The 26,262-nt window shown below is 45.1% G+C and overlaps 1 long non-coding RNA gene across 1 annotated transcript; it reads left to right on the top strand.

The window, feature by feature from the left end:
• The first annotated feature begins 3,320 nt into the window (after window positions 1–3,320).
• LOC126527319 (uncharacterized) lies at window positions 3,321–17,135 on the top strand. Its single transcript, XR_011890270.1, has 3 exons — window positions 3,321–3,628; window positions 11,108–11,294; window positions 15,163–17,135. It is a non-coding gene; the product is annotated as an uncharacterized lncRNA (long non-coding RNA).
• The last annotated feature ends 9,127 nt before the right edge of the window (window positions 17,136–26,262 follow it).

The raw sequence follows: 26,262 nt of genomic DNA on the forward strand, positions 1-26,262 counted from the left end.
TGCAGCGCAAACTCCTTTGTTGCCACATATTCAGCGCTGTGCACTCAAAAACCACTGAACCACATCACCAACCTAACCCTCGCATAAAGACGATGTGTTTGGGCGTCATGTATATAAAGAAACTAACGTGACTGCCTGATAAGCGTTACATTTTTACAAGCAGTTATGGCTTTGGGAAAATAAAATTGAGAACGATGCTATTGAGTCTTCACGAGGTCACGTGCTAAAGTTTATAGGCAATGAAGAAGAAAGAAACTGCTGCGCTGGAATATCCAAATGGAAAGAGGGCAGAACTGCTTGTACGGAATACGTGTTTATTGTTTGTTCGATTCGTTCTATCTGGTTGCGTGCTGCCTTAATCCCCTTCTCTGTGACTAATCCCCTCCTGCGTATGCGCCATGTTTAGAGGCTACGATAACCGCGGCTACTACTGCCACCACTACGACCACTACTACAACTAAATTAAATTATGGGGATTTACGTGCCAAAACCACAATTTGATCATGAGGCACGCCGCAGTGGAGCACTCTGCAAATTTGGACCACCCGGGGTTCTAAGTAGACGGGTGTTTCCGCGTTTCGCCCCCATCGCAACGTGGCCGCCGGGACCGGGACTCGATGACTGGTCACGGTTATGACCTGGTGCTTAGCAGCCTAACACCATAGCCACTAAGCAACCAAGGAGGGTACTACTACTACCACTAGCACACTGGTTCAGACAGAGCTGCTTGAAGGCCCCTGCGACTAACGATAAATGACGGCAGTGGTAAGGAAGCTACAAAACGAGGAGGTTGAGGAGGAAAGAAAGGGAGAAGTTCTACACACACAAAAAAAAATCATCGGTGCCCTCCTCAGTCTAGGGCGTCGCTGGCGGCAATCTTCAGTGGTCGGCCTATCGGCTGACGAAGACCGCTAAAAACCGTTGGTGGTGAAGGGTAGTTGCGGCTGCCAGCATCTTGGCGGAAGGGATGGGTGGGAGAGATACGAGCTTTAACGCGATAGCGTTAAGAAGCTCGTGTCGCAGAAAATCTGGGGTCGGCGTCGGACGTCGTTCCGGCAAAAAAATATTTTCGAACCACCTATACCCAGGCTCTCCGTGTGGCGCGAGATACTTACTAAACTAATCGCATTTCTCAAGGTAAACTACGTAGAAACATCGTAAACTATGACTTACACACAACCTACAAACATGACAGCGCTGGGATTGTAGTTTGAATATACGACAAAGGATAATTCTGTTTCGCGAAAACTCAAACAAACCCCTTTTGCGGCGTTTCTACGATTCATATACCGCCGACGGCGTCCGCCATTTGCATGTGCCGGCGTGTGAATATCTTTGAGTCCACCTAGCGGCGCGCCCGCTTCTTTGAAACACTTCCAGGTGGCACTCGCCTCCGCCGCATCGCGGCGCACGCAAGAGGCCACGTTTCTACCAGAAAGCCCACCTATTTGTATAGCGTTCACCGCGAGCGTTTCCCGGTAGACGTTATGGTTACATACGCTACAGTTGCCGGGACGCGTGACAAGCAGTCAGGGATCTTTGAATGCTGTCGCGTTCTACTCTTAAAGGCGAAGCTTAAGCGTCCTGCAATTTTTGGTAACAGGGGAGGGGGGAGGGGTAGCGTTGTATGTCATTGCCGTAAGACGTGTGATGTGTTGGGAGGATAGACACCGCAGTGTCTACGGCGACGGGGGTCTTCAGTAAGTGGGTCCTCGGATGAGGTGCTTCAGGGATGGAGTGAGCAGGTTGTTCGTCTGAGCTTGTCGGATGAGTATGCCCTGTCGCCTTGTAATGTCGCGCTGTAGCTTTATACTCTGCGCTCATCCCTATATGGGTGCAGTTGTACTGAAGGCGTTCGTGAGACAAATGTATTTAATTGGGAGCTGTTGGCAGCTTGGAGTACCATATCGCAGGCTAGCTGATTAGCTCAGTCATTCACCAACATCCCCTCATGACGAGGAATTCAGGCAATCTCTACCTGTCAATGGAGGAATGTTTGTAACTGCTTTGGAGTATGTTTAAGGAAGTCGTCATATATGAACTTTGTACGTGGTAGCATCGATTCAGTAAATATGATGGTTGAGTAATAAGTGTTACTGGAAGATGTATCGCTGCTATTACTGCTTGCAGTTCTGCTATGGCAGTACCAGTGTTTGAAGTTAATTCATTGTATATCTCCCGAAGGGTGTGATCTATTGCCGTTATAGCAGTGTTTTTGTCTTAGACGCTAGCATTTGGATAGCAATAGGTGCCATGTGGTTTGTGCCCTACGTGTCTTTTGAAGAATGCTACTCTCTGTGTCCCCCTTGCCTAATTAATCCCAGGGTGCACCCATCTGGGGACCGGTGCGACTTGTAGGAGGAAGGGAAAGGGGAATAGAAAGGAGGCAGCATTACGAATGTCGAATCGAACAAGGAAGTTTTACTCGCCCATTCACATGGTCACTCCTTTTTCAAAGCAAGCGCGACCCCGATTTCACGTTAGGTGCAGGGATCGCAGTTTACTGAGCGTTTCTACCGACAGCTACTGCATGTACGTCTCTGTCTTCAGCTTAGAGACCTTCGAACTGACAGTATGGTCTGTGTTGTCTTGTTCTGCAGCAGCAATGTTTACACCTAGAAAAGATTTAAGGACGCAACGCTTGTACTTCTTTCCCATGGTTTGGAGCATTCGCGTGGCCTGTCGTGACGCTGACACAGAGTATGAGTGACAGGGACGAGCACACTTTAACTTCATATTACTACTGGATAGAAAAATAAGAAAGAAAGGAACACGTGTAGTTGTGTTTTGACGAGACATCGGCGTTTGTGCGCGATGTCTGCGTGCCAGCGCTCGTCTTTTTCTTTGGTTGCCAAGGCGACGTTCGGCCGCTCACCTTAAGTTCCTCGGCTTCAATACATGGTACGACAGCGGCACTTTGATGACAGAGCTAAACGAAAAAAAAGAGAGAGAGAGTGAAAGAACGACTGCACACTTAGGAAAGTTTCTTTTTTTTATTCCTTCGTCATAAAGAAGCCTCAAAGAAGGAACGGGCGGTCTAAATCGAGTCGTGAAGAGCCGCCATGGCGACCCCTCATGAAACCACGTGACTCTTTTGAGCCTCAGGAGCGGGATATCAATTCCTGCGCTCATTCCGTGTCACTCTCACCGTCGCAGCTGTAGCTTGTGAGTGCAATAATTTATGCGCTGACGGTGATGTATACGTTGCATCTCAAAGCCCGGTTTGCGGGTTTAACAATATGTAAACGTCTGAATCAGGCGATACGGAGGGCATCGGTGGTATCCAGGTGCGCCTCTTCAGACGTTTCCGAATGGTTCGTGATCTGATGGTGCGCTTTTTTCTCTCTCGCACGGCTTGTTACAGTTAGTGCACGTTTTAGAGAAGAAGCAAAGGGTAAACCAAGGTTAGAGGCGTCCCGGGGCAAAAGGTGAACTTGATTAGAAGAGTGCCTGCCATTAGGACCATACGACCAATTGCGAATAGGTTACAGCCATGGACGTTGGAACATTGCTCGTCGTTGTTTGCATTGCGCTGTTGACAGTCGCTGTGTCTGTGCTGTCCGAAGAAGGGCGCGCATTTGTGGAGCAGCAACCGATCGATCCCATCGACCAGCGGCCTTACTCTCCTGTAAGATGTTTCTTCATATTGTCACGCTCTTTCCAAAGCGCCAGAACAACAAGATCTGATTACGAACCTTCTGTTCCTTTCCATTCAGGTTTTATTGCTTTCAATAGACCCTTTGTGGAGGTACTGTCGAGGGTCAAAGAAAGCTATCTTTCAATGCTAGCCGGAGACCATTTAATTGATTCTGATTCTTCAGGTTTGACGCTCCACAGCAACATTCGTCTGGGATAGATGTCATATTTGTCCTGCTTGCGTTTCCTTTATTGAAAAGTTTGCACTCGCTACCTCCCTGTCAAGAATACTACGTCATGCTGATAACTTGCATGCCTTTCGTGACCTAGAAGTACCGGGCACGCAGCATTGAAGAATGGAAAGGCACCCAAGATATATGATTATTTTGGGGGATAAGGTAAGCTTGAACGGGCGCAAACTTTTTCTTAGAGCTCAGATACTCATTAATTTTGATCACCTACGATATTCTTTTTTCTGGGGAGCACCTATATGTGAGCACACTAGCGGTATTGAACTACACCCCGATAGGAACGAAGTGACCGTGGCTGGGAACAAACCCGCAAACTCGGGCTCCCAGAGTCAAGAACGCTCCCACCGCGGCTCGAGGCAGCCGCGAAGAGCTACGACCGAGACGAACAGCTCTGGGCCGTCCAGCAGGTCTTCGAGGCGCTCGAAAGGCAGGGACCCAGCGAGCCGGCAACGGCGAGCGGAGACCCGCGCCGAGTAACGGCGACTTCGAGGATGACGTAGGCCTTCGTCGGGGCGCGCGAGCGCCCAACTGCAGGCATAAATAAAGTTCACTCCAATCCAATCCAAACTCGGGCTCAGGCGGAGATCGATCCACTACTGTTGAAAATAAATTCCATGATTTCACGTGCCAAAACCGCCATACGATTTTCAGGCACGGTGTAGTGGGGGACTGGATGGATGGATGGATGGATACAACTTTCGTGTATGTCCGGCAAGGTTTAACGCGACCCGCGCTCAGGTCTCCCACGGAGGAACGTCAAGGCCCTGCCTCAACGCCGCTTCACGGGCTTGCTGGACTGCCCACATCTGAATTCCGAGGTCTGAGCTGCGCAGAGCGGCGGCCCACCTCGACGACAGGGTCTCCGGAGTAACTGCCATCCCTTCTATAACTACATTGCACTCCCACAGCATGTGTTTGAGTTTTGCTGGTCCTTCCTGGCACAATTTGCACGTGTCGTCCTGATGCTTATCTGGGAAGATACGTTTGAGACGGAATAGATTAGGGAACATGTTTGTCTGTAGTTGTCGCCAGGCGACGGCCTGCCTCCTGTTCAATTTGGGACTCGGTGGTGGGTATATCCTTCTGGCGTTCAAATATGCACTGGTGATGTCGTTGTATCTGGTGAGCCTGTCCCGTTCTGCTCGAGAAGCGTTCGCTATCGTGCGAGAGGCGTTGCCCTGTTCGGCGCGGTCTTTAATGGGCACCTAATGCACGGCACACGGGCGTTATTTTCTTTTTTTTTTGGCATTTTGCCCCCACCGAAATGCGGCTGCCGCGACCAGGATTTCATCCCGTGCCCTCGGACTTAGCAGGGCTGCGCCAAAGCGACAATGCCCCCACGGCGGCTGAGCCACTGTTGTGTATGCCTGGGATCTTGTGGATCTGAGACATCGCCGTTTGGAAAGTGTCATTCGCTGTCTCGACGCCACTCGGATTGTTCTGTGGCCTGTCTTGACATCGTACGCCGTCCGGAAATGACGGTCGGACGTCGCATTGAGACTGACTGCTGTTTCAGAGCGCATGGCATGCTCCTCCGACGAGTTTGTTTATGAAGTGTTTGTCGATTGAAGGACGACGAAATTTGTACACGCGGATATTCTGAATTATTCTCAGCGAATAAGAGACTCTACGACTATAGGTTGCACAATTCGATGTTATTAACACGAGATTTTTCAACGAGCAACTGATATGACCATTTAACTACGTTTTCTTACTAACATTATAGGCACTCACAGGTCACTACTCAGGTTGGCCTCTTATGGTTCATATCGATGATTAACCTATATTTTCCGGAGCGCTACGCTCAATGCATGCTTGCTGCTGACAAGCACGCTCACGTACGAAGTATGCACAAAAGATATCAGGCGCATACAAACTTTCCCATTCGTCTTTATTTTTTCATATTGCATAGCTGTACCGGTTGTAGCCATACGCAGGCTGCCGTTACATAACAACGTTATTCTGAACTATCGCGTCATGCCGTACTTAAGAGGTGTTTTGCATGCAACCATATCAAAAGAAGAAAAACTGAATACGACTTTCTCGTACATCTTGCAACGAATTGACTCTACGCTCCTAATTATTTCGTTGTTAGCCATAATCCTGTAACATTTTGGGGCTAAATTTAGATAAGCTTGCGAGAACGAGTTTACTCCTATAATTTATTTTTTGTGTCTATGCTTTATCTATACAGGACGCTCTTCCTAAGATACTTGCGATACAGCCCACCAGTGCTGTCCAATGCTAATAAAACTAACATCCATGTCCTACAGAGCACTCAAGGCCAAGCCCTTCGAACATGTCTGGGGCTACCTCGAAATGCTTCAATCGTGGCAACAATTTCCAGCGCGAGAGACCACCCAATAATGACCTATATAGCTATCGACGCACTCCAGGCGCATGTTGGCCATATATCCAGAGTCCCTGACCACCATATTGCTCGCTTGCCTGAGAAAAGACCGAAGGCAGCGTTCTCCAGATCAACTGCGGCTAACCGGCATGTCTTTGAGGCACTCACCCGCAACAAGAACGCCATCCCCTATGTGGTGCTTGAAAAAGCCTCCTGTGTACCTTGCTGTTCCAGGAATAGTGAAGAAAGCTAGCCTGACCACCGCGGCTCTCAAGCAGATCACATTGGAACTTTTGTATTTTTCATACGCTAACCGAATCCATGTTTACACGGATGGTTCCGTCTCGGAAAATTCTACGGGCGCCATTGTTCTACCACCTCAGTCGGTCGTCATCAAGTTTAGGACTTCACACGTAACGACATCTACAGGTTCCAAACTGGCCGCTCTTCGCGCTGCTGTCGAATACATTGAAAAATAACCGCGCAAAAATGGGCAATATTTTGTGACTCAAGCAAAGCAGCCACAAAGCAGCCCTCCAGAGCAATTATGAACAGCTGGTGTCACAAATCAACAAAACCTGCCATTGCACTTCTGAACGAGGACGTGATATCATATTTCAGTGGCTGCCGGAACATTGTGGCATCGTTGGTAACCACCTCGCCGATGACGCTGCCCGACGTGCCCAGGCTGGCTCACCGACGCTCCTTATACCTTTATCGAGAGTCGACGCTGCAAGAGAGCATCGCAGTCTCGCTCGTACCATCACGTTAAGTTACTGGCACACACCACAGAACTCTAAGTGCCGTTCATACAGCCTCGACCCATCACTGAAACTTAAATTACCAGCGAACCTTCCACGACGTTACGCAACACTGCTGTGTCGGCTGTGGGTAGGAGTATCATTCACCAACTCCTACAGCTATCGCATGGGAATAGCGGATTCACCAATGTGCGCTAAGTGCAAGTGTGAAGAGACCATCAGTCACCTTCAGTGCCACTGTTCTTGCTTCGATAATCAACGTGAGACTCTCCAGTGTGCCTTGAGTAGACTGGATGACAGGCCATTTACGGAAGCGAAGATCTTGGGAGCCTGGCCTCACAGTTCATTATCCCAGAAAGCAGTTCGAGCGCTTTTTCACTATCTGAAGGCAACAGACGTTGAGTGCCCGACTATAGACATCCTACACCGAAGTTCTCTCTCTTTCACTCCCCATGCCCCTCCCCACGTGTAGGGTAGCAAACTGGACGCAGTCTGGTTACCCTCCCTGCCTTTCCTTCTTCCCTTCTCTCTCTCTCTCTCTCTCTCTCTCTCTCTCTCTCTCTCCTGTGTCTGAATTGATGGGGTCAAGGTGGCACGTCTTCATGTGCAGAGAGAAACTCATGTGAAGGAACCGCCGGACAGTTGGTCAGGCTACCCCCGCTGAAACAGAAACACCATCACTAGCATTACTAAATACAGCTACCACAGTAGGGACGGGTCTCATTATCCTGTCATAAGACTTTAAAAGTAATCATGCGTTGTTGTTTTTCTCTTTTTGTTTGCGATGCGCTGGACTCAGTGAACTCATATTTTTAGGGAATGATGAAGCTGTGTCCTCACTTGCTGAGGGAAGAAAGCGACGATCTTGGGCACGTCCTCGTGCGCGAATAAATTGTGCTGGGAACCACATTACAAAACTCCATCGGTTTGCACTCCAAACGGATGCACTACCGGAACGACTGCTGACCCAAGGGCGCACATACGATGTACCATCGAGGCAGTTGCAGCAGATGCAAACAGCAGCCACTGCTGAAGTTAACCAAGTTGTGCGTCCGGAAAAGTAGTCGGGGCTAGCATCAGAACGCAAACCAAAGCAGAGCACGTCCACGGACAGAGAGAGGGGAAATGCTTTAACAGTGGTGGACTGAGGCCCCGTGGAGTGCGGATGAACCTCGTGTCCCACAACAAACAAAACTTGCCAGGCATGCAGAAAACAGGGTCATTTTGCTGCAGTTTGCAAGGGAAAGCACCAAAACCGAAGTACAGAACACAGATTAGTGAATGTAAGCTCAGGCTCGGACTCTGATGACCAGGTCTTTGCAATACAACGCGGCAATGCCAAAGCCCTCATGTCCTCACGCCGAAGCCCTCACGCCAAAGCCCTGAATGTCCTCAGGATTGAATTCATCGTGGACATGGGAGGGACGGTGAACATCATCAGCCGAGCAAAATATGGCGTCATGCGAGACAAATCAATCTTGAGCGATTCAGCGCCAAAAGTGCTTGCCTATGGATCGAAATTAAGTCTTTTCCACCAGTAGCACAAAAGCTTAGACCCATCCCATTCAGCGTCCGAGATGCAGTCACATAAGAGGTTGAACGTCTCGAAGGACTCAATGTAATTGGGAAGGCAACTGGCCCCTCCCACGTGGTTGTTGTGGCGCCGAAACGCCAGTGGCGAGTCGTCGTACGAATGTATGTGGACATGCATCCTGCCAATCAAGCCATAACCGGAGAGCGGCATGCATCTTCAAGGTTTGAAGAACTTGTCACAATCCTGACTTGTGCATCAGTCTTCTCAAAGCTTGACCCAAATGATGAGTATCGCCAACTGGTGCTATATGAAGAGTCAAGGCACATCACGACGGAATCAGTGCCGCAGCAGAGTTATTAAAAAACACAGTGAGACAGGTGATAACAAGCATCCCAGGAGTCATCAACATTAGTGACGACATTCTTGTGTACGATAAAACAGAAACAAAACACAATGACTGTCTGAAGATGGGCCTGCGATCCCTTGATAACTGTAGACTAACACTCGACCCAAAGAAAGTTTGCTTCTCGCAATCCGAACTGATATTCCTTGGTCAAATCTCCTCAGCAAAAGCCCTCAGACCTGACCCAACGAAGGTCTAAGCAGTAATTTACATGTCACTACCAAAGAGCCCATCAGAAGTGAGGAGCTGATCACGTGCTTTGGCAGATTCATATCCAACCTCGCAAACGGGACAGCACCTTTTCGCAACATCGCGAGAAAATGCGTTTAGTGGTAGCGGATGGTCTACAACAAACGGCTCTCGTCTAGCTGAAAGAATTCCTGACAGGTATTCATGCTCTGGCCTACTTCGACAGCAGGACGTCAACCCATCTCACCGCTGACGCAGGCCCAGAAGGTCTTAGCGCCATACTGGCATAGAGAGAGGGTGGCAGCATCCAAATTGTGGCCTATTCAAGCCGCGCGCTCACCGGTGCAGAGTGGCGCTACTCCCACATCGAAAAGAAATCTTGCCTGTTATGTGGGGAATTGAGCACTTCAACATTTACTTGTGCGGAACTCGCTTCCTGCTCCGCACTGATTACAAACCATTTGTCAGCATCCTGTGCAATCTTTCTGCTCGACTCTCCGCTAGAATAGGGTACCTGTGCCTCAGGATCTAGCTTTATAGCTTCTCCGTGCAGCATCAGCAAGGCATAGACAATCCATCCGACTGCATGCCACGTCATCCACTCAAATTCACTCAGAATTGGTACAGAACACACAGGATGACTGATGAATATCTCATCTTCCTGTCCCAGGTAACATTGCCAAGAGGAACGATGACAAAAGAGGTAATGGAAACAACCAACGGTGATACTACCTACTGTCAACCAAGAAAATCCATCTAAGCTTAGTGTACAAGGAGCACTAAAACTGCGCAGAAATGTTGAACCATCTTAATGGGGGCGAAATGCAAAAAAGCCCGCGTGCCGTGTATTTAGTGCATGTTAAAGAACCCCAGCTGATCGAAATTAATCCGGAGTCTCCCCACTACAGCGTGTCTCATAATGATATAGTGGTTTCGGCACGTGAAACCCCAAAATGTAATGTTAAATACATTCGTTCATTTTATTCTGCCATTTTTTTCTCGTATATTCTTAAACTTCATTTTGCGACTTTTCATTTAAGACAGGGGGTAATATAGTCTATTGGGCCAAGCCAAGCCAACCCAGAAGCCATGCAGCAATCCAGGGCAAAACTAAAAGTGAGAATAAAGACAGTGTCGTCTTGGAAATCATGGCAGTGTCCATGTCCTCCCTCTTCCGTAGCGTTGAACCCAAAATTAAACACAACACTGCCTAAACGCCATCCAGATCTAAGGATGTGCATACTCAGGTGTGTCTATACCTACGTATTTATGCAGTCGAAGTTACGTAGCAAACAAAAGTAGTTAACAAATTAAAACACTCCACTACTCTAAATAAATGCCGTGGACTAGCGCGCAAGACATTTGACTCCAAAAAAAGACAATCAAAGAAGCTGCAGTTTGGTTTGTCAACGAAGACACGCCAAATCGTATCGATAAAAATGCACTGTCAATCAATCCTGTAGTCATCATCATTCCAGCCCCTTGGTATTCTACCCCAAAGCTCTTTGGCTATGCCCAAACTTCCGGTTTGACAGGCCCATTGTCCCCACTATTTTTACAATTCCAGCCAATTCGCTCTCCAATGCATGGGAGCCAGTGCGAGCCACTAGCGCATCACCACATTCCCTGTCATTTACACATGTTGTTCAAAGAGCATCGATAACATTCGCCGCGCGCTCCAACCGCTCCGTTCCAACTCTGAGCCCACTTTGCTTCAGCATGGCGTCTGATGAAAGGAAGTTGAAGTAGCCCTAAGCATGCCCCATAAACTGTGACCAACTACTGGAAAAGTGGCGCCCTCTAATGACACACGGTTTCGGCGTCACTGGGCAGGAATTCTGAAGAATTAGAGGAGGCTGTGGTAAGGTGATTTCCCAGTGCGGGCGGTGTATAATGCATGCGTCTTCATTATGTTGTATTGTACTTCTTCCGTGCGAATTGAAATTTTAGGTGCTAACTTGGCCTTCTCTTTTCGCAACGCAGGGGTCGGTGGGACCTGGGGGCTACTGCCAAAGCACGCGGCAATGTCGCCATGGTTGGTGTTGCGTGAGACAGTACAAGCATGGTGATTACACTTGTCAGAAGATGCTCGGAATTGGTCGGAGGTGTTCTTCGCAGACGGAGGTTAAGGCTGGATTGTACCTCAGGCGCTGTCCTTGCGTCAGCCATTGTAAGTGCCATGCATACTTGGCTATAGCACTCAATGAATGAATGTTTCTTTTATATGGTTATTTATTTACGTTTTTACAAACTCGTAAGGTACAAGCATTAACAATTGGCACAGCACATGAAAATTAATGCAGAAACAAATAAATCAAGGGAGAAGGAAACAGTATTATCCCATAAAAGCAAGTATAGAAGGTGAAAAGCTTACACAATATTATCTTGTATGTTATATTCGTGACAATACCGTAGTAACAATTATACTTAGTATGTGCAACCATATACAAAACCGATACATTCATATTAGTATTGCGCAATAAACAAAAGAGGTACAGTGACAATAATATACATAAAAAACTGCCCAACACAATGGCAGTACAATGGTTCTTCGCAATGAATGAATGAATCAATTATTAATTCCTTTCATTGCCCTTTTCACGTTACAAAGATGACAGAAGGAGGCGACTTGGCCATTATGAGATCACAACTCCGTGATGACGATGAGGCGTGCCAAGCATACTGGAAGCGTTTTTTTTTTTTTGTATACTTTACTTTCACGTTGTGGTTTCGCGCTACGCTCACGGTTCGCACGCTCTGAGCGCGCGTGTCGGACGTGCACCGCGGGTTCGTGCGCTCCGAGCCGCCGCCGAATCCGGCCCGCGCACCCCACCGGTCCCAGCTAGGATGGGGGGAGGGGGGGAGCCGAGACCGCGCACGCAGCAAGGGAGACTCCAGGCGAAGCTCTCCGGAACAAACAAATCAACATTTATTAAGCTTCGGGTTCGACACAGACACAAGCTTAAAGAACACGTCCTAATCTAAGTCTAATTGCGAAACAAAATGTGACCAAATGGTCGCCCGTGGCCGCTAACGGCATCCTGCGATAGAAAAAAAAGAAGAAGAACGCAGCAAAGTTAGAGAGAGAGAGAAACAACCTTATTGACCCATAATTAAATGGAGCCCGTTAAGCTCTTGATGGGGTGGCTCCGTCTGCACAGGTTCCATATGCTTCCAGGGCCAGGCGGCCCTGGAAGCATATGGCCCTGGAAGAGACCAGGCAGCCCATCCTTCGGACAGCACCTGCCATCGCACACCCCCGTAAGAGAGAAAATGAAAACAGAAAGAAATAGAAGAACAGGTGCACAACCGCTGAGAGCGCTCGAAGCTCCTCAACGTTAAGTTAGGGGACAACTTAAATATGTTGAGTTACATATGTTACACTACATGTTGTGGAGAACCAGAGTGTGCAACATTCGAAGAAACGCAAACAGAGCAGCTTTGACATGAGATGCACGGTGAAAATGGCGTGACATGATATTAAAAAAAAAAGAAAGACGAAGAAATCGTAGTAGAACCATTAGCGTTGCCTGCAAATGCAGGCACAGGATATTTTCCGTAAATGCGTGGCGTAACAACATGGCTTCCAAGGCTGCGATTTCTCGTGTTGGAGTCGTGATGGTGCACATATGCTGCACAGCGTTGTTGTTGTTGTTTTTTTTCTTTTGCATAATGTGGCAATTACAAGAAAATATGTTTTTATTTCGTTTTGGTTACTTTTGACGCCTCGATGCTGGAGGTGTTGCAAGGCACTCTGAAAATAATATTGCGAACACGTGACTTTCACTGTTTCTTGGAACCAGGTTTGCACGGCAGTGACGGCAGTCAGTGGATGTGATCAAATGCTCAATGCGCCTATCTCTTTCGAAGCGTTACTTCCAGCGATGTGCGAAGATCCTAACCTTTCGGATAAGGAATCGAATAGTGTCCTATTCGACTTGGTCTTCGAATTGAATAGTCACTATTCGTAAACGTGAATATTTTTCGAATACTTTTCGAATATCTCATAAAGTCAAATGCGCCCAATTGAACATAGAATTGGAGCAAAGGTACTGTAAATTTTTCACCCCGACGATCATAGTAGAGACATAAAACAAAAAAACATTCCGTAGCGGAGCAAGCTACGTCGCTTAAGTAACCATACTTTACAGGCTATACAGCGGTCATTTGCACTCTCTGAAAAGTCCCGTGCATGCGAAGAAACTATACTTTACTACACCTAACGCACCAAATGAGCTTTTAATAAACAATGTTTCATAACGTACTATGTAATGACAGAAACTTGCTAACTTTAAGATTGCTAGGATGTGAAAATAGTTTTTGATTATTCTGATAACGGCTTTCCATTATTCGAAAAGTATCTTATACTCGATTCGATACGCTTCTGGAACAATTCCGTTCATGTTCAATTCGGTCACGAAAATCACTGTTCCCGCACCCGTAGTTATTTCGCCATTTCCTGTAACGTGGTCCACGTGTAAGCGCTGCCAGCTGCCAGTTTGGCTGTGTACAAATGGCGCCCCTGCCCACTTGCTGTATCGACGCTTTGCTAGAGAGAGTATGCGAGTTTGTCGCAGCTCGGGTTTCGAGCGAATTTCGGGCTTCAGAAGATAAAGGGCTAAACACATCCGCCTGTGAAAAGAAAAAAAGCATTTGCAAAAGTCTACTGATTGAAGTGCTCGAAAGCTTTACACACGTGGTATGCACGATGTTACCCGACGTCCTGGCAGAACTGAATGCGGTACCAAAGTTCACATTTGGTGAAAAGGGGAGGAGCGATGTTAGAAGTAATATGTGGCTAAAGCTCGAAGTTTTTGGATTAATTACAATTTTCCCAGATAATTATACTGAGTACTTGTTTCCCCCTATTTCCCCGCGTAATAGTAATCGTGTAGTCTTCACCCGTGTCCTCAATGAAATGAGTGCGGCACTTATTGCATATTTGGCGAAAATAGGGGGCGGACAACAAGTGGTGCGCAGAAGTTTGAAAGGTTTTGCCTTTTGCAGCACATTGACAGAGCGTTATAAGTGTCCTTGTATGCAGTGAACCACGTAGAAGGTTTTCCCGCTGGCCTGGGAGAACTGTATCTGACAGACTTCAAATTTAGTTGAAATGCATGAATATTATGATTGATCTGCTTGTAAAGTGCAGAAGATGTACGCTGTAGTGAAGGCTTCTATTGTAAGGTATACATTCAAGCGCAAGGAAGCATTATACTCATACCTGTTATCCGCAGTGTTCCCATCTTTTCCGGGATAACCAAATGTGGCCCCAAGTTTACACTTCTGGAAATAAAGGCCATGTTATGCGTCATTTACCGGTAACGCTTAAGGTATATGGTACAATTACGGTCATTGCTCTATTTCATTTGTGTGCATGTGCTCTAGTGCTTTGTGCGTGTGCTCGACAGACTGTGTTGAGTGCTTGGCGATTGTTGTGAGAGAATACCTCGGCGCGGTACCAGCTTCACATTTGTTGAAGATGAGGCACACTATGCTTTATGTGCGAGCGAAATTAACGTGCATTCGTTAGTCATGTTTTCCAAGTTAAATTATCTACTGACTACTGGAGAATGATATACAACATTCATACACATATTTTCGTGACGTCCAGGTAGAACGAGGTGTAATATACTGTATATAAATATCCGTGAAACGGGAGCTATGTTATGGTTCAGCTGCGAACAAAATTTAAAGGTGTGTGGTTCATTTACAGGCATTCGAAGTAAAAAAAAGGACTAATTCAACTGCTGGAAAAAAAAACAGCCTCGCTAAAAGTACGCTGTGATTCTGCTAAATAAGTCAAGTACGTGGCGATTTTTGTCCCCCGAAAACCGCACCTGACTTCATTTGTAAGAACATTCATGGACTTGTAAGCGTTGAACGTCACTCTCGGAGGAGGGAGTACGAAGTCTGTCAAGGTCACACTTGTACATCACTTAGCTGCTGATCGAGTAATATTGTTAGGCCATTGCATCGGCATTCATGACATCTTGGCCACGTTTGTTCAAGTGTTCTGTTTTGATCTTCCATTGCAGTGCGGTGTCGCGGAACTCGTGCCCTGAAGTTGTGCCTGCCGAAGAACTGGTGGCCCGACGCCGCACCGTATTAAAGTTTGCCAAGCTTGTTCCCGTGTCCGCAAACGTCGGCGCTGTCATAAAAAAAAAAAAAAAAAAAAAAATTAGCGCAGCGAAAACGCATGCACCCTGATCAGTACACATTGGGTTCAGAATTACAGTAGGTGGCTGGCTTTGTCACCGAATTGGCGCGATATGAGCTCATACTGACAGATAAGGGTACCGCGAGAATCAAACAACGAATTCAAGCAGCTTTCCTTGCAATGGCCGCAGTTGGTAGATAGAACGTAGTGTGACACTGCCACGCATATAGTGTGACACTAGTGACCCTGCCAGCATGCAGGCAGGCGTCACAGTACACGAAGATCTAAGAGTTAATGACTTTATGGAGAGAGCTTGCATTCAGCAATCAGATGTGTAATGTGGTGGCAGAGTACACATGAACGCGCCCGCCGTGGTGGCCTAGCGGCTATGGCACTGCGCTGCTCAGCACGAAGTCGCGGGTTCGGATCCCGCGCTCGGCGGCCGCATTTCGAATGTGGTGAAATAGAAAACTGTCAGTGTATTTAGATTTAGGTACGTGTTAAGAATACCCCGGTGGTGGAAATTACTCCGCAGTCCTTCACTGTGGCGTGCCTCGCAATTACATTCTTGCACGTAAAACTCTAGATATTTTAAACAGACGAACGTGAAAGCGCAGTCGTCAGATAAATCGTATAGTTTAGGAATAGGAATGTTATTGTAGGTGACAACCTCGGAATGCGTAGAAAAATGCATACTCCGATGTCCATCTCGGAAAACCTGTAGAAGTGCGCCAATCAATTACACTGTTTCCTTTCCGTGAAGTCAAAGAAGAGGCGAAGATATTTCGATATCTGAGTTTCTCGGGGACCATATTTTTTTTTTCTGAGCTGAGGTACTGGGGCCGGACGGGGTGCGGTTTCTTTTTCCTTTTGGGCGGAGTATGTTAGGACTTCTTAGGTATCCGCCGAACTTAAGGAGCAATTAGCTGCTATAGTGTCTGCGCATGCCTACAGTACAGCCCGTCATACAACGTGTAAATGGCGTTAGGTGCATGAATTAATCTAAACTTCCGCCCTTTGACTTTGAATGACTTTTGGTTTGTCATTTTAGGTTAACCTGACATCCTAAATTTACTGTATAGCAAAAAGTAGCATCATCCAGCCACGTCTTTTCGGTCCTAAATGATTTTTTTTGTTCAGAATGAATAAATGGAAGACTACGAAATATAAGATATAATAAACCATATTAATTTTGAATGCAGAAATCCTATCTTAAGTTTGTTTGTGAACTCGCAATTACGTCATATTATGAATTCATTGTAAGTAAGGTTCCGCATTTTCAGATAAATCCGAGAAAATTCCGAAAAACACTCGCCGAAAATTTTTTCCCCGATTAAGATTTATTCGAAAAACTCAATTTTTTTTTACGCACGTAGCCTCGAAATACTCGCGGATGGCTTTTCTTCCTCGGACTTGCCATTGCATTTCACCGCGAACTTCGCAATTTGTGACATCTTCAGAAAAAAAAGCCACACGCCAAAGTGCAACAAAACTGGGCTGGAGATACAAAAAAACATCATAAAAACAAGTTTATTTGCTAAGAAAATGTTAGCTTATCGCAAATAAATGGGAATGAGGAAAGCGTACACAGACCAGAGTGCAACTCGCCGGACTACATTCACCCATTCTACGGTGCTACACGCACATTGCACTTTGTCAGAAAACACTTTGAGCACCTGCAAACTGCTCCCGGACTTTTCTTGGCACAACGCAGCCCACCGAGTCTAGCCTGTGCTTGCTATGTCCCTGAATGCTCTATCTGCGCAATGGAGCAAATAGCCGCTAATGAACTTCGCCGAGGAACTTGGCTGCATGCTTGACATCAATAAAGAGGAAAAACGGTCTGGCTCAGTCGGCCTTTCTTTTCTAGCAAGCTCTGCTACACAGTGTTCGAGAACTGGAACCTTACTGTCCAAAGGAATTAACATTGCCACTGAACTGCAGTATAAAGACGATTCATTCTGGTACTGGGTGCAAATCCTAAAGCCCAACGTAAGGACCGATTTGCCCCGGAACATTCGAGACCTTCTTGTCATTGTTCGTCCTACAGTTGTGCCAGATAACAGTGATGTCCCCCGAACTGCAGCAGCCATTTTGCAGTATCGGGCACACGACGTGAAAGAAATTGTTGAGCCGGTGGTGGTCTGGCGTATGCATGCTCACCGTTGGCCTCTTCTTTCACGTTGTGCACTGTACTTATTTTATTTTGTTTTATTTACGCGTACCTTACAGGCCTATTTACAAGTACCTATCTACAATGTACCTATTTACAAGTACCTTAGAGGCCTGTAAGTACCGTGGAGGCCTGTAAGGCCTCCAAGATTTGTCTAGTATACATTGCGAACGTCGAAAGGGGCTTCTCTCTGTGTTCCGAGTCGTGAACACGAAGCAGTGTGCCGAATTTGTGGATGCAAACATAGGGAAGTATGCTTGTACGTATATTACAACAAGTTGTAACCAGCGACAATGATTGTGGTACCAGTTGCCCAAGAAAGTTTCTTTTTTAGCATTGACAGTGCCTTGTTGTGTTAAATAACAGTTGCCTAAATTTGAGAAGAAATAAATAAAACCCGAAAAACTCTGATTTTCGGGCAGGCAATCGTATGCTAAATTCAAACGCACCGAAAAACTTCCAATTCATTTTTAAAAATTACCTCCGAAAAGCACCCTCCGAAGTTGTCAAAAAAAAATTAGCTCCACAAACGCAGAACCCTAGTTCCAACCTAAAGCGCTCAATACTCGGACGGAAAAACACAGTCTTGTTTTTTTCAGATAAACTGTACAACACGCATTATAGTTTGAAATTGTGCTATGTGGTGTTATTGTTATACTGGTCGCATTCTATTTTTTTTCTCATGAGAGAGTTTAACTAATATCTCTCCCACAATCTATTACCGCGGTTCATTTAATTTCTTTTTCTCCAGTCAACAGCTATGTATGGTCGATCACTTCCTTATTTTCTCTTCTTCCTTTATTTCGAAAAAACGTATATTTGTACTCACTGCGCTTTCTATTTTCTGTAGGCCCATATTACTAGATATTTTCTGCGAAATCTCAGTTTCTTTTTATTTTCTTTACGAACTCATTATACCCATTTTTCAAAGCCTAACGCTGCTTACGTTCGGCTTTGTAGAAAGTTAAGTCCACCAGAATGACAATGTCTGTTGACACAACAATTTCTTACTTTTTTTTTACATATATGAGAAGAAAGTTCAACACGTGTACCAATCCCTCTTAATATAATAACTAATCATTTTTTTAGTACTTCAAATTTTCCTTCATTTTGATACCTGCTTGGGCTCCTAGTTCTTCGCGGAGGTTGAGGTACTACATAAACACTGCCAAATGAAACAGTTGTTGCCTTGACCTAAACAGGTCACGTTAAAGTCACTGCTGTGAGCGGTCATAAATGTTTGTAGTAATTTTTCCTCGAAAAATTATTCGAATTCAGTAGATTATTTAGGATTGCAAGAAAGGCATCTTAAACTAAGTTATTGACGGCACGGATTCAGGTTTTTGTTAGTTGTGCAATGTGCCGTCTGCTTCGGCACAGCAACACATAACAATTACCTACAGAATTCTCGGTGTAGTGCGTCATTCGGATAACCTAAACGGCGCACAGTGCATCTCAAGTACCATAACTGGTAAAAAGGCGCCTTGTTTCAACCCTCACACCTGTTTCGGAAGGGCTTCAGACGATATCTGGTACCTCAAATCTGAAGTGTTCAGTGTGTTTTAACTATGGTAAGTCTAAAAATGACAAGAAAGGTTCATGTGGTTGGTTGTTCGTGCGCAGTAAAAGTTGCTCACGCTTTACCGCTATCTGTTCGAAAACTCGTACATTTTAGAGAAAGTAATAAAAACGTGCGATTTCTTTTAGGATTAGCAAATTTCGCTATTGATCTTCTTTTGTGAAGACGCCAAGAATCAGTGGATTCCAAAGCTTTATCACTTCGTCACTAATCCTTGAAAAACATCAGTATACCTACTGATAATTCAGTACCTGTGACAACACTGAAAACTTTGGTTCCAGCCTGAGGCTTCCCTTGTTCACGAGCTGATGTTCAGCGATAAAGAAAGGAACTTGCAACTCCAGAGGCTTATATACTTGGACCAGGACCGCTCAGTGGTCCTCGAAGGGCCGTTTTCAGTGCAGTGAAAGGCTTTCTTATAACTACGTACACGTGCTCGAAATACTAGGGGCGATCTTACGCAGTGTCCCCTTCGCTTCTAATGTTCCATCTTTTCCTTTGTTTCTATTTGTCGCTTTCTTGTGTGCGTTGGTGTTTGCCCGTGCTATAAAGTCCTATTATCATCAGAATTGTTTATCTCTTTCGTCTTTTCCTTAGCAAACATTATTATTATTATTATTATTATTATTATTATTATTATTATTATTATTATTATTATTATTATTATTATTACATATAAGTGAATTGGAGTAGCTGGAGGAGTACTGTTTCCAACCCGTCAAGTTAGACTTCTTTGACGCTATCCTGCCTACCTACAGAACAATTCACTACAAGGCACAACCAGAGCAGTGCCAAGGCAGGACGTAGAATCGCGAATTCTTACACAAGAGTTTAACTCAGATCTAGAGACAGAGAGATCATCCTTTATCTTGTAAACGATGCTCCTTGTGCGACTCGTCGTCGTTGGACCCGGCGGTAACACGTCGTGCGGTACATTACGTAAGAAAAAAACATTACCGCGGAAAAAATAACTTTCTATAACCTGGTCAACGAGCGCCGTCTAGAGATTCTCAGCGACGATGCAATTCGAAGCCTTCGGAGACAGGCGAAAGGTGGCGCGTCAAACTTGAATTTCAAATCAAACAATTGCTTGGAGCTGCTGAGCGACATATATATATATATATATATATATATATATATATATATATATATATATATATATATATATATATATATAGAGAGAGAGAGAGAGAGAGAGAGAGAGAGAGAACCGAGTACAAATTGTATCGTAAGGCCGAAAATGTAATCAAGCGGTGCAAATTCGCCAAGGACTGAAGCAGTGATGTTCCCTGTCTCAATTTTTGTTCACACTGTATGTTAAGGGCATAGAAATACGACCACAAAACTGAGTTAGGGCTTGATTTATGCTACAGGCGTAATTGACAAATGGTGCAACAGAGGGTGCCCAGACATACGTATGTGGACTGTATAGTGATACTAGGGGACAATGCAAAATATCTACAGGTATTTGCGAATATCTGTGGCAATGCAGCAAAAAATCTTGTCGTTGAGTTTTGGCACAGAAAAATACAGAATTATGATAATTAATGAAGAGACGAGACATTACGTGGTGTCAATTCAACAGCCATTCATACCAGCGTACTGGTCATACGTATAACCAAGCAATATAAGTACCTCGGCGTATACATAACGAAGAAAAAACTTACTCAAGCACCGGCCAAGATCATCTGCAAATAAAGGGGAAGCGGAACGCAGCAATAATGAAACATAGAGCCCTTTAGAGCCACAATACCTGCCGTGGTTGCTCAGTGGCTATGGTGTTGGGCTGCTGAGCACGAGGTCGCGGGATCGAATCCCGGCCACTGCGGCCGCATTTCGATGGGTGCGAAATGCGAAAACACCCGTGTATCTAGATTTAGGTGCACGTTAAAGAACCCCAGGTGGTCGAAATTTCCGGAGTCCTCCACTACGGCGTGCCTCATAATCAGAAAGTGGTTTTGGCACGTAAAGCCAAAAAAGAAGAGCCACAATAAACACGTGGTGTGTGGAATCTGTAAAGAAGTACTGGTGCCAGCGCTAACATTCGCCCATGTCATTCTGTGCTTCGAATAGGATATCTTGTCGGGTTTGGAGGCTGACCAAAGATCTTTAGGCCGGGTGGCTTTGGGAGCCCACGGTAAAACCACAAATCAGGCATTGCAGGGTGACATCAATTGGGCCTCTTTTGAAGTCTGAGAAGCTCATAGGAAAATAAGTTTTGAAGAAATACTCAGGAACATGGATCAAAATAAATGGGTGGCTCAAGTGCACAAGTAGCTGTACCTGAAACTGTGGACACAGATAGGAGGAAGAGGTCAAGATAGTTGGCAACGAAGTACAGGGTGATTGGAAGTGTATACAAACAACCAGGGATTATCGTGAAGAAAGAGGGAAACAGAGACAGTGAGTTGGTTTCAAAGAATGGAAACAAGAATGACCATGGAGATTTACAAGAATGGGAAGAAATAAAATAGAAGGGAAAATCTGCACGATATAACACGAAGGGCAGTCCCTTGTTATTTGAGGCTCGAGCTGGTTGCCTAGCGACAAAAACCTGCCGGAGCAAATATTAGCAACAAGGTAAGGCATGTGTATGCTGCAGCAAAAATCCGGAGACCATTTAGCACATGCTAATGGAATGAGAAAGAATTACCCAGTCAGTCCCGGAGGTCACATACACCTGCCAGAAGCGCTTGGATTTAATGTGGACGGAAGCATCGACGGGTCAGCAGTCGAGATAAGCAAGAGATGTTTAGAGTATTAATGCAGAGAAGCAGGGAAGAGATGGATACGAACACGTCTGTTGCAGTCCTAGGTAGCGATACGCGATAGAGAAGTTTTGACGAAAAAAAAGGATTGTGGAGCTGTATACTAAAATGCTAGAACGAAAAACATGGACAGTATACCTGATTAAATTAAGCAGGCTAGGCGACTATATGTCACCGCGCCACTGAAAGGGGATGCCAATGAGTCATCATCACCATCATGAAATAGAAACAACCTATCCGACAGCAAAGCGACGTTTTCTAAAGGAAAGAAACGTCAAATCCTTAAGCTTACTAACTTACTGAAGATACATCGAACTTTATTTCCTTAATTAGTTTTGAAAATGTGTCCCAGATTGTGTTACACTTTTTTATTCTGACCTGTGAAGTTTCTTAAGAGGAAGCTTTAGCTCGGGCCCAACTCCGACGCGGCCTATTCAAATACATGTAAAACGCAAAAACGTTTTTATGAGATAACCCCTGGACCGATTTTGATGAAATTTGTTGCATTTCAAAGAGAAAGTTAAATTCTAGTGACTGTTGGAAGCGGAATTTCGATTTAGGGCTTGAATTTTCTTAAATCGATTTTGAAATATTTGACCGTTTGAAAAAAATGGAAGCGCGAAGTTTACAAATTCATAGCTCTGCATCAAGAACTGATATCGCGGTTCTGTAAACGGCATCCATTAGATCATTCAAAGCGGACAAATTCCATATGTCATTTTACATCTTACGTGAATTTGTTACGTCGGTTACAACGGTTTCGCAAAAGTTGTATTTTCCTATGATTAAATTTTCTTTACATTCATGTGTAACACATCAATTTTGTCCGCTTTAGATGTACTATTAGATGCAATTCACAGAATTGTATTATCGTGTTTAGTGGTTGAGTTACAGAGTTGTAAACTTGATAGTTTCGTTTTTTGAAAATTTTCGATTTTTGGCAATTTTTAATAAAAAATTCACAACCTAACTCAAAAATTCGAAACCAACAGTCACTAGATTTTAAGTTTGTCTTTTAAATGCAACAAACCTCGTCAAATTTGGTGCAGTGGTTGCCGAGAAAAACGAATTCTCTTTTTACATGTATTTAGATAGGAGCACTCGAGCTAAAGCTTCCTCTTAAGTGTGTTGTGATCACTGTCAATCGTAGCATTACCTTTGTACTTATCTGTTTCACGCGCATCATGTTTTTGTCATTTATTTGTTGCGTGTGACCTTTTTCAGAACAGTCTGCAAGCATCTGCCTGGGCACACGGACCTCGCCAAGCTGTCGTAAGACAAGTTTTTTCTTCATGTTTCCTGCACTTCTTTCGTGCCGAATGCAAAAAAAAATTAAATAAATTAAATACTACGCACTACCGGGATTACGTTTACACCTAGAGGTCCTTATAACAGAGAGAGACGCTACAAGGGATCACGTTTTCAATCACGTGTTGTTAACGAAACATGTGATATATGTCCTACTTTATTTTTTGTTAATCCAAGTTTTATAAATATTTATTTGTATCGGCAGTTGTTGAGTTGTCTCGCATCCGTTTTGTTATTTACTCTGGGTTAATAATAACTCATGGGCCGGTATAGCGTAAAACTATTCCAATCGGTTTTTATTCAAAATCCACCATTAGCCCTCCGTGATAGGTCAAAATGGTTCGACTCCAACTCATATAGGCGGGTGCCACGCACAAATAGGCAGCGCCCAAGCCCTTTGACCTATCATGGAGGGTTCATAGTGAATTTGGAATGAAAACAGATGGGAGTAGTTTTTACGTTATACCGCCCATGGTCTCGTACATCCTGTAACGGCCCGAGAATAGCTAAAAGCAGTAATAAATAAGCACATTGTAAACCTTATTAGAAAACAGTTCAAGAGCCACGATCGTGAGCTCATCTGCGGTGCCAACAGAATTCGCGGTGCAGAGCTGCTCGTTTTGTCTTACTCAGCGTCTTCTGAGTAATCATTTCTGTAGCTCGCTAAAAATGTGTAAAGATAGGAAATTCTACCCTTGATTGTTATAGCATTTGTTGAAACTGTCATCGCTGCAGGAACGCAGCTGCCTTAGCTGCTCTTCTCGCTATGTGGACCAATTCGAGCAGGTCCGTGGAGTCGTAGCTGGACAGCGCTGCCTTCGGTGTCTTTTCCTGAATTGGGAAAATTTGTCATTCACCCAATAGGAGCATGAACCTACAAAAAAAAGTTTCACACCTTAGGATAAGTTCGTCCTGATCCGGGAATCGAACCCGGGACGAACACCCTTCGACATGCAGTCGCTCTATCTTCCGAGCTAACTAGAATAGAAGGCAGGGGGAACTAGTCGAAAACCCGAGCCTCGGAGATAATGAACATGAGTTATGCGGAAATTCGGAAGGACAAGGAAAATTTACGAAAGGAAAAAATGGAAAGCTTTTTCATCCACCCGACAGCAGCATGAAGCTAAAAAATAAACCCATACGTTTTTTTTTTCTAAATTCCTTTCTGTCGAAGTTTTACGCGAAGATCACTTTGTTCTTGTTTACATCTTTCCTCGAAAGTGGCGTGAGGAGATGGAAGGAAGTTGCTTGAACGAGGCACAATTCAGCGCGCGGACATCATCCTACAAAACAAGTCACCGGTTTCTGGCAACGGTGGCTTTGGCACCCGATGACGAAGCAAACAGTTTCTGGCTTGCCGAGGTCATCGCTCGCAATGATAAACCAGAATGACTGCCAGAGGCCAAGTCCAGCTGCGCAGCCATTCACATCACGAGCGAAGCGGCTGCCATTTTTCATAGTGCGTTGACGTCAGCACCCAGATTAAGACAATGAGGTCCGCGGCAGGCGCTCCGTCTGACACTTGTATCTAAATTTTCACGCAGCGATAAATTCGTATTTTTCGTGCGCGGTTATGTATGTACGTACGTGAACGTACATGTACGTACGTACGTTACGTACGTTACGTGCGTTTGTGTACGTGCGTGAAACCTACATGTGTGAAGCGTATGACTCGATTGCTTCGGACTGAGAACCCCTATCAGTTAAGATGCTTTCATATTATACATGGTTGCGCGATCAGCCGTGGACTGAAATTATCTGACTGCGTTTCGTTAGCACTACTTCAGTGGCGGAGTAGCGTTAACTTGACGCTGTAAATGTGAAGCTTTTGGATATCGAATACATGCGCACGTCGGCAATCATAATGTGAAATGTATCTCGTGTTACGGCATCCTAAGCAATGAAGTAGTGTCTTTCTGAAGAGCCCTATTCCGCAATGTGCTTGCGAACTTTGCGTTAGAGAGGACAGGCGCGGGAAGCAGTGTCGAAAAGTTATTTCCCTGTGAACTGAATGCTTCAGGGATAGGATTTCCAGCTTTCTCTCGCTCAGGAGCAAAATCGAGAAAAATATAGCATTATATCCAGCTCTGACAGATCCTGATGTTCGACATGTATTTGTTTCCATTCCTGCGAGTAAATTACGGCTTTTGCAGCAGCACCTGTTAGCTGCCAAAGAGATAGAGAGAGAGAGAGAGAGATGCCCCTCTTGCAAAGATATTTTAGTCGAGCAGAAGCTTGCTCCGAAAAATTTCCGCTCCCTAACGGAATCTTGCTGTGACGATTGTCGTAACGAGCTCCATGCCCTACTTCATTTCTTCGTTTTCTTTTTCTTTTTTTTTCTTTTTGTCTAAGTAATTACTTTTAGCAATAAAAACGAATATAATTTGCACTTACAGCTGCTGAAAAGCTCGAAAGGAGAGCGTCCGCAAGCTTCGGAAGGTTGGGCCATCCCATGACCATGCCGCGCTTGGGCTTTGTAGACATATCGGGTGTGGAGAGTTGGAACACCTCAATTCGGAATTAACTTCTGTCTCAACGATGCCAAATCGGAGCTCGGGACTTTGAATGCAATTAATCAATTATTATTTATCCGGTTTTACGTGCCAAAACTATGGTCTAATTATCATGAACGCCGTAGGTGGGCTTCGGATTAATTTTGACCACCTTGGGTTAAAGACCACCTTGGGTGAAGCGCACAGGTTCTTGCATTTCGCTCTGTCCAAATGCGGCCACCGTGGCCCGGATTTGATCCCCCGACCTCGTGCTTAGCAGCTCAAAACCATAGCCACTAAGCCACCACGGCGGGTCATGTAATGAAATGATGAACCTGGATGGCAGTCAACTTTACTTAATGATATGGTGACAAATTTTAACGTGATCAATCATGTCCGCGGTCAGGCTGTATTTCTGTGCTAATTACATAAGTAGCATAAATATATTTAGTTTGATTACCATAATTTAGGAGTGCAGCACATTATACTACAGCCGGCGTCAAAAGTTGACCGACAGCAGTCCAAGCATTTCATGCCCGGTGCCAGTAAACCACGCAACATCATGTTGCTCACATGTACCATTACACGACGCTATTCTCAGTAGTCGTTCATATATATGACACGATGCTCACCAGAACCAGTATCAATAAAGATTTTT

The sequence above is a fragment of the Dermacentor andersoni genome, chromosome 9 (genome assembly GCF_023375885.2).
Source record: "Dermacentor andersoni chromosome 9, qqDerAnde1_hic_scaffold, whole genome shotgun sequence".
Classification (NCBI taxonomy): Eukaryota; Metazoa; Arthropoda; class Arachnida; order Ixodida; family Ixodidae; genus Dermacentor; species Dermacentor andersoni.